Source organism: Podarcis cretensis (assembly GCF_951804945.1).
Source record: "Podarcis cretensis genome assembly, chromosome: 3".
NCBI classification, from domain to species: domain Eukaryota; kingdom Metazoa; phylum Chordata; class Lepidosauria; order Squamata; family Lacertidae; genus Podarcis; species Podarcis cretensis.
In genome coordinates this window covers 62,481,423-62,491,601 of record NC_137172.1, presented here as the reverse complement: position 1 = coordinate 62,491,601, position 10,179 = coordinate 62,481,423, and positions in this window count along the sequence as shown.

The following is a 10,179-nucleotide window of genomic DNA, read 5'->3' as shown; positions in this document are numbered from 1 at the left end:
ATTGCATACTCTAGTTTAAATGGCAAGAGTGAGGGATAATTCTGCCCAAGATCTTGGAGACTTGCTTTTAGTCAGAATGCTGTACTAGATGGACCTCTCCTGTCACTCAGCATATGTCAGATCAATATGTTTGTTGCATCCTATGAATTGAATCTCTGGTGCTAGGTCTATGATGCTAGGCCTACTCACAAATGCAGATCATCACTTGATGTTATAGTCACCATGTGATGAATGTGTATGTATTTGGGCCTTCGCTCAGTGGTTAGAGCATCTGCTTCGAATTCAGAAGACCCAGGTGCAATCTCTGGGGCTTCCAAGCAGGGCTGGGAGAATCCCTTGTCCAAAATCCTGGAGATTTGCTGCTAGTCTGTGTCAACAATACTGAGTTAGATGGACCAGTGCAGCTTCCTCTGTTCCTATCTGTGCCAACAGACATAGTTCTATTTCTGCAAGCTCTCTTCTTTCAGCGATGCCCCTGCAATGAAGTCAGACTTCTTGCTGTCTAGCAGTTTTGACTTCTATTGTTTTTCCCTCCTCTTGAAAGCTTGCTTATTAGTTTGAACGAATACTCTTTTGTCAGTCTGGAACAATTAGCTCTCAGAGCACTCATTGTGCTTTCTTTGGCTTCCTCATCTGAATTTGAATTGCATATTTCCCCTCTCAGCTCTTCTGATATTATTGCATTAAACATATGGTCTGACTCGGTTTGTCAGGATCACACATTATAAAACGTTTTGATTAGTAGAGCTGTGCTTGATGGTGGTGGCTTCCTCCTTCCCTTCACAAGGAAGAGATATTGACTATATAGTGTACTGATCAACACAATGAGATATATTCATGTGATACACTGGTAAGTGTTCTCTTTTGTTCTATTAATAAACCTCCACAAGGCAAAAATGAGTTTCCTAATGCTCAGGATTTAAATATTCTTAAACTTGAGATGAGAATAATAAGAAACTCTGGAAAGAAAATGCTGTAAAGAGGAGGTATCCAGTGGCGTAGGAAGGGGGGGGGCGGTGGGGATGGATTGCCCCAGGTGCCCTCACTGAGGGGGGTGACATTCAGCGCACTGCCTGCCCATGACTCCCAAGCCTACCCCAAGCTGTCAGGGTAAGGGGGAGCTAATCCACTTTGCTGGTGGCATTCTCCCCCTTCCCCCTTTGTTTTGACAGCTTGGGGAGGGAGGCTTGGGAGTCACAGCTGGGCGGTGGGTCGAATGTCCGCCATGGGTGGCTCGCTCCACCCCTGTGAACGGCTTGCGCTGCCCCCGGCTGCAGGGCATGCGCGCTGCTCTGGGCACCCTAGTGGCTATCCTGCGCCTGGGAGGGCACCCTCTGCAGCACATACCCGCACGCATATGCTCCACTGCTGGAGGTATCTACATACATCTATTATACATTATTCACCTTTTGTGTACTAGCACAAGGTAAATTAAGAAGCTAATCCTGCAATTCTACCTGCATGAGTCATTGTTCATTCAGGGACTTGCCACCATCCAATCAATAGAAGTGAAGCTGACTCTTAAGAAGTTACAGTGTGAGCTGGTTATGTTGCACCAGAGATTGCAATCTTATTTTCTTAAAAGCAATGGTCTGAGTCTTGACTTCCTGGCCTGTATCAAGAGATTTCTTTATTATTGCACTGTACATGGGCATGATGAGTTGTGATTTCATGGTGTGGAGCATGTTTGTATGTTATTGCCTGAACATTGACAGAAAGGAGAGAGAGAAATGACCAGGTGAACATGGTTGTGCAATTCAGTTTTCTCCACGTTTTAGAAATGCTGGTTGCTGCCATATTAGCTGCTGAGAATTCCAAAAGCAATGGAAGAGGGATTAAGATGGAGCTTCCATATGGCACTTCATATAATATCCAGTATTTTCATTCTCCGTGGCCAAGATGTTAATATAACGGCTATTCACTGGTAGGGATGAAAGGATGTGTTCGTTTCAGTTTCATTCAGTTTCCCATTTTTCCAATACTAAATTCAGTGCTTCGTATTTCTGCAGCAATTTGCAATAAAAAAAATTCTCATGGAAATACTTCAACATTTTTTGGGAGTTTCTCTGAACAGGGTTCTTTTTGAAGACACCTGGAAGAAAGCAAGATGATTCTTGCTGGACTTCAGTTGGCAAGGAGTTCTACAGGGCACAGCCTACCACATGAAAGGCTTGGTTCCTGGTAAAGGCCACCTGAAGCTCAGGGAGATGGGCAAATATCTCAGTGGTCGGTGGAATATAAGAAATCAGTTCCTTTGGACCCAAGTTATTTAGGGCTTTGTGAATAAACACAAGAATGTTGAACATGGCCTGGCAGCATATTGGCATGTTAAGGAGAACATACAAGTGGGACCATGCTGAATAGCCTGTTTCCTGGTGTTGACAAATGGAGGGAAGTGTTTCAAGAATTCCATGAAATCTGGAACACAGAATCATTGGGTTGACATACTGCAAGTGTGTTCCCCTCTTTCCCAGTGTGTATGTGAAATCTGCAGTGTCAAATGCCCCAAGTATCCCTTGTCAGGAACAAATTGCAATCTCCAGTTCTGGTCTTGAGAACAGTGGGATAGGATACAAAGTAGAGAAATGTACTTGCCATGATCAAGCTTCTTCTAATGGGCCATAATGTGGATATCACAGAAGTGAAAAGGTGTGTGCAAACATTTCATGTGGTTCTACCTAGTTATTCGTTCATCTTTCATATGCAGTGAAACTTCATGTAACTTAATAATGAAATCCCTGCCTAACTACGAAAGGAATAATGGTGCAATATGGAGTGCATTATGCTCAGTGATGTGTGGGAGGTCTGCCTACAAATTCTGTTAACAAATAACAGAAGAAAACAATTTAACGTTGAAGTTGAAATCTTCAACAATTAAACTAAAATGAGATTAAGTTTCCTTGTAGAGCCGGGTATGTACATACTGTATACGTGTGAGTGTGTGTGTTAATTGCCTGCTCCAACCCACAAAGCCCATCAATTATGGGCCTTTCACATTTTAAAAAGGGGCACTTATTATAGGCACTTAGCAATGTTCAGCCAATCAGCTCACTCAAGTGACTAAACATACCGAACCCTGCAATTTTATTTCCTGAGTGTATCTTGCAATGGCAACCGTCTGGTGGACTTTTGCAGACGTGATCTATGAAACTGAGGTAACGCTGAGGCAAACAGCAACCAAGGAAGGCAGCCGTAGGGCATACCTCATGGTGGATACCAGCCAGGTCTATCTGCAGTTACAAATTTTCAAGAAGCAGAGAGGGTTGGTGGTAGAAAGGGCAGATGAGATACCGCAGGATTAATTTCTAATGCCATGTTCCTTTTCCCTAGCGGCAAAGAGATATGTTTTATTTGAGGGTGAGAGGGAAAGAATGATAAATCATTTATTTGAATGAAAACTGGTGCGCATTACACAGGCTAAGCCTTCCCACTAATGATCTCAGTAATATCAATTTTACATAACACTGAAGTACTGCCAGTAATATTTCTCAGGATAGTCACAAGCGCTTCCCCAGTAATGTGCTACATAGATACTGGTTAGCACAGCCTTTGTCAAGCTGGTGCCCTCCAGATGTTTTGAATCGGAATTCCCATAGCCTGCGCTGGCTGGAACTGATGGGAATTGTAGTCCAAACATCTGGAGGGCACCAGCTTGTTAAAGGCTAGGTTAGTAGAAGGGAAAATGCTAAAGGCTTGGAACCCAACTTACCTTCCATGAACAGAACAGGATTCATGTTCACAGAACATGGCTTACCAACTTTCCCCTGCTCCCTGGTGCTCCCAAAATATTGCTTCAGAGGTTGTGAAACTTTTGGAAATTGCTCCCCCCTTATACAAACCAAGTGGGACGCAGGTGGCGCTGTGGGTTAAAGCCTCAGCGCCTAGGGCTTGCCGATCGAAAGGTCGGCGGTTCGAATCCCTGCGGCGGGGTGCGCTCCCGCTGCTCGGTCCCAGCGCCTGCCAACCTAGCAGTTCGAAAGCACCTCCGGGTGCAAGTAGATAAATAGGGACCGCTTACCAGTGGGAAGGTAAACGGCGTTTCCGTGTGCGGCTCTGGCTCTGGCTCTGGCCAGAGCAGCGATGTCACGCTGGCCACGTGACCCGGAAGTGTCTCCGGACAGCGCTGGCCCCTGGCCTCTTAAGTGAGATGGGCGCACAACCCCAGAGTCTGTCAAGACTGGCCCGTATGGGCAGGGGTACCTTTACCTTTACCTATACAAACCAAGGAACAACATAGGATTGAAGCCATAGTATCTCTTTTCAACATCCTTAATGCATGAGAAGTAAATATGTGAGAGGACCACATATGGGATGAGTATATTAGTTATGCAATTTACATAATTAATTGCATGTATTGTGAAAAGTTACATATTTTCACAACAGCGGACAGAAAGATGAAAGATGTTTTGGGTAGAAAATGAACTGCAGCAGAATGGAAACAGTGCTGTATTTGACAAATGAAGGGTGGAAAAGAAAATGATGCTTTCTTACATCTCTAGGCATAGACCATGTGGTGCACTCCAAAAGTTACTGTACAACTCCCAGCATCCTTGAGCACTGGCCCTGCTGGCTGAAGGTGATGGGGCTTGGTGGGCTTATCATAACTATTATTTCCAGCATACCTTTCTGCTTCTGAGCTCTCCAGAGGCTATAATAAATAAATGGTGCTGTGATTTCATGGTGTTGGTGATTGCAGCGCTACAGTGCCCAGTCCTAGCAAGCTCTCTTTTGCTGATGACTGATGATATGCCCTTTATGCAACTAAGGCTTCTATTTCATTTTGGTGATAGCATAAAAAGAGCAGTATTTTTTATTTTTTTATTTTTTGCTGCTTTAGTTGCATGTAAATAATTTGTGTAGCTCTTTAAATGGTCGAAATTGGAAAATAGCCCAAATAATAAAACCAGATTACAGCAACATAAAATGTTTGATTGATCATGAAAGTTGTATGAAGCCACTAACAGTTGGGTTGCCATGCTGTTTGCAGATACACTATACCAACCCCCCATTTGTTTATTTGGATAGTCAACCCAGGATCAGTTCTAGCTATTATTAAAATTGTAAAGAACCTTAGCTATTACACATTGCGTCTAGCTTTTATTCTTTAAAAAGATTAAAGATTAGTAACCGAAAAGCTTGGCACTGAAGATGTTGTAAATTATATTGAAAGCTCACACAATATTCTGTTTTTCTTTGCAGGCTGTTACGCCACTAAGGCAGCAATCCTATGGCCCCCGGATAGCATCCCAGGGGCCAAAGGATGTTTTAGATCTCCCTTTTCAAGGGCAGAAAGAAATTCAACCTTGTAGAGAGTGATCCAGCCTTGTGAGCTGTCCTCATATCGCTGCAGAAACCAATTTGCCCCTTGCCTCACTGTTACAAGAACTCTAATGTCAGCAGATGGGAAAAGGCTGTGCAACAGGGGCAGATTGGGGGCATACTGGAGGTGGATCAGGGTAAGAGCTGGACCCAAATATCCATAGCCATCCCACTATCCTGACAGGCTCCCAAAGCAGGTGGAATATGGAAGCCCTGGAGGTTTTGTATCTATTTGTTTTCCCATTGTTTCTAATACAGTGGTACCTCAGGTTAAGTACTTGATTTGTTCCAGAGGTCTGTTCTTAACCTGAAACTGTTCTTAAACTTAAACACCACTTTAGCTAATGGGACCTCCTGCTGCCGTTGCACCACCGTAGCATGATTTCTGTTCTTATCCTGAAGCAAAGTTCTTAAACTGAAGCACTATTTCTGGGTTAGCGGAGTGTGTAACCTGAAGCATATGTAACCTGAAGCGTATGTAACGCGAGGTACCACTGTAGACCTTTTTATTAAAAAAAACCTCCAGAAAATAAAAAGGTAAAATAACACTCCACTTACCCTTCTACCCTGACTTCATGCCCAACAGAGCTCTGGACATAGCAGAGGACTTACATCAGAGGAAACATGCATGGAATTGTGCTATAATGTAAATTCACATGTGAAGGTGTCACTGGGAAGATCAGCCTTTTTCTTTTCATTCACCTGCCTACATAGCGTGCAATACTTTTGTTCTAATCAAAGCACAGTCTCAACTCCCAGCCAAAATTCATAATCTTTTATTGCATGTTAAATATTCCAATTTACATATTTAATGTTAGGAATGTAATTTATGCTCAGTACAATATCGTTATTGACCATCCATTCATCTTATGTTATACTCTACCTGCTTCCTTCAGTGCTGTTGAACTGGCTGTATACTTCATGCTTGCGATACTTGAGGTAAATCTTTAATTGTCCTTTTAGGCAGGAATGATGGAGCTCTTATACTTATAAATAGCTAACCCTCCCCCCCCCACTGCCCCAACAAATCCTGAAGGGCATTTCTAAGGGCACGTGTGTGCCTGATCATAACAGCATTGGCATACTGATCTGTGCTACAATCCATTTCCCATCAATAACTCACCTTGAATAGTTCTACTCTACTTCTTCGTATTTGCATAGTCGTTACTATCCCAACCTTCAGGCAGTTAGCTGTGATAAATGGCTTTCTTGCTAGCCATTGCCTTCCTGATTTATTTTTTATTTAGTAAATGTACACCAGACCTCACTGGGTTTGTTTGAGGAGGCTTACAAGGAATAGAGAAAAACATCATATTATCTATCTATCATCTATCTATATCTATCTATCTATCATCTATCTATCTATCTATCTATCTATCATCTATCTATCTATCTATCTATCTATCTATCTATCTATCTATCTTCTATCTATCTATCTATCTATCTATCATCTATCTATCTATCTATCTATCTATCTATCTATCTATCATCTACCTACCTACCTACCTTGTTGTTGTTGTTTATTAGTTGTTTAGTTGTGTCCGACTCTTCGTGACCCCATGGACCAGAGCACGCCAGGCACTCCTGTCTTCCACTGCCTCCCGCAATTTGGTCAAACTCATGCTGGTAGCTTTGAGAACACTGTCCAACCATCTCGTCCTCTGTCGCCCCCTTCTCCTTGTGCCCTCCATCTTTCCCAACATCAGGGTCTTTTCCAGGGAGTCTTCTCTTCTCATTATGTGATTCCTCATCTCATGATACCTACCTACCTATCCACACACTAATAAATCACATGAACTCAGCAAAGGCTAAAATACAAAAGCAGCAGTAGATTCTTTAAAAGTGTTCAAGTTGGTTAAGAACAATTGTGTTGGATCCAGAGTTATGCTCCGTTTATCTCAACGAGTCCCCCAGTGGCAGATGTGGTAGGGTGCATGTGGGCAGGAGTAGCAAGACAAAGCGGCTCTTCCCATTACGCCTCAGGAGCCCCTGCCCGTGAAAAAGATATTCACAGCTGGAATGCCACCCTTGAGAAGGACTTTCCCCCAAATACCACCCTGTCCACCACCCTCAGCAGATGGGGGGAATCCACAGAAGGGTTCCAGTAGCTGCATGGGCAGCTTCATAAGGAAGCAAGTGGTTGTTGAGTCAGACTGGTCCCAATCCTTATAGGCCAGTCTCCCTGGCCGCTTTACCAACCTGGTGCCCCCCCCCGCCTTTCTCAGGCATCTTACTGATTTCTTCTGGGGATTTATTTTTTATTTAAATGAGTCAGTTGTAGCCACAGCATGGGGAATGAGGGGACGAATGCCAATGCAAATCCACAATATGTGTAAACTGGAGATGAAAAAAAGAGATGATTGTATGTGTTTAAATACACAGCAAATGAATTTTAATGCTGTGGTTCTGTCGTTATCCTTATATAAATAATACCGATATTTCTTTGAGGGTGGGGGGACAGCGGTCATTTTCTTTTTGGCTTACTCTTCATTGTGCTATACATTGTTCTACAAACTTACTGGCTTCTCCCTGAAAGTGTAATTTGATTTCATATGGCAGAGTGCCATGTAAACTAGAGATGTGCCAATAAGTTCAGGCTCATAAAATATATTACAGAGATACAGTTTTAAATGAACACACTTGTTTCTAAGTAGGCTGAAAAGAAACTGCTAACAATATTTTCCTGACATCATGTGACATAACTGCTCAGCCAAAGGTGAACAAGCTATTCTGGGAAAAATAAGATCATTGAATCAATGAGCTAATTGCTTCTTCCCTTAAACTTACACTGCTGCGTACAATGATGCAGAGATCATTTACAGAGACACTATGCAGCAGCCTCACAATAATCTGACTGCTGATGATTTGCAATTACAAGTTCAACAGCAAATTGTTTTAATTTGAAAAAAGCCACGTATATTTTCCCAGCCACATCACAGTGAGAATTTTGCACCTGTTTCTTCAATATTTCGATGTGCAAATTGGAGCCTTTGAAAATAACAAGTCCATAGAAATTGGGTTATTTCTAGAGTGAGTGAATTACAACTCAGCCTAATTTATCTGAACTCCTTGGATGTCTCCTAAGAGTACAAGATGTGTGCTGCTGGATTGATTGAACCAAAAATCCATCTAATTCAGCATTCTACTTTTTTCCCATCAGTGGTCAGCTGGATGCCTTTGAAAAACAAGCAGGGCATGAAGGGAACAGTTCTCGCTTGCTCTTAGTCCCCAGTACATTGTACTCTAAAGACAGTCACCTTTCAGGAAGGTCCAGGTCTTGGGACCCTCCTCCTGAATCTGCCTCCACATGCTTTCAATGGAAAGCATAATACATTTAAGTATATGGAACATAAACTTAATAAATGTATTCTATCAGTGCTTTTTTCTATTAAAAATGTTTAGGGGTACTCTCATTTTCCTACTCATATTGAAATACTGCCCCTCAAACTTAGATTCACAAAATGTTTAGGAGTATGCATCCCCCTGCGTCCCCCCAGAAAAAGCATTGTATTCTGTAGATTTTATGTGGTTAATATAGTGTTTAATGATGATAAATTCATTGATAACCGTGAAGGACAATTTACTAGATAGGCAAACCTACTTTCTTAGAATGCAAACGTAGTTTCTCAATGATGTCAGGAAATTGCAAATCAACATAGTTTCCATAAACATTATTTACCATTACTTAAGTGAAGAGCAGAAATGATCTAATATTTGCATGACTCAAACAAAAAATTCATTTGTTTATAGTAATTTATAGTAATGTGTGGCCACATGTCACACATCAACTTTACCCACTTGTACTAGTTCAAAGAAGTAAGCATGTACACCCAGAGGCAAGACTGTCGAAACCTAGTGGAAATGTAGCCTTATTGGAGTTCACTGATTGGGTCTGCGTTGCTCCCGGACAGGAGGAAGGATGTCAAATGACACCGAGGGTTGGTTCAGAGAAAGAGTTCTTTATTTCTGCTCTCTGGAACAGCAGAAAGGCACCTGCGTGGTGTGTCCATAGCAAGTCCAAAGAAATTCATGCAGTATATATATCCTCCAGGCACCCTCTCCCTCCTTCCCCAGGAATCCAACCACGTCAGCCTATACACGCAGGTTGACATCACATATGTTCCTGCTCTGATATTCTCAAAACCTAGTGAATATGCCTAAACTTTTTACTGCATTGCCTGAAGATTTTAACAGAGTCCTCAGCTACTAATTTTGCCTTCCTTTGCAGAAACACTAGCGCTGAATTGAGATATTCCTGTAACAATAATGAAGCCAGAAGTGATTTAAAATGCAAATAGATTTATTAGGGTTATCATGAAGAAAATCTATGCAAACGGCGGAAGCCAAAGTTAATACTTGCATGTTTCTTCATTTGCTCGGATATTGTCAGTTCATTGGTGTGGCTGGCCTCCCTCAAAGAGCTGTTCAACCCTGACCATTGGTCATGCTGGCTGGTGCTTATGGGACCAGCAACCTCTGGAGAGCTACAGGCTAGCCATTTCTGCTTTAGTTAATCATCTTGGCCAGCAGCAGTTCTCCTTATAGTTGTCCTACATTTAAAATTGAGATGTCATTTAAGCCAGTGTCCATCCCCACTTCTTGTGGAAGCAATTTCCGTAAATCAATGATTGATTGTGGTGAAAGCGTACATATTTTCATTCATCCTGAACTGGCTGCCAGTCAAGGGTTCCTGTGAGGCATGCCTCTTGAATAACTAGCATTTGAGATGAAATGGTAGTGCTTGGGTTATAAGCAAAAAGGAGCTAAGGCGTGGGCTATTTAATGGCTATTTACTTTCTCCCATGACTTTTCCAGTACATACTAGTTCTGTATTTCTCATTATAAATTTCCTCCAAAATC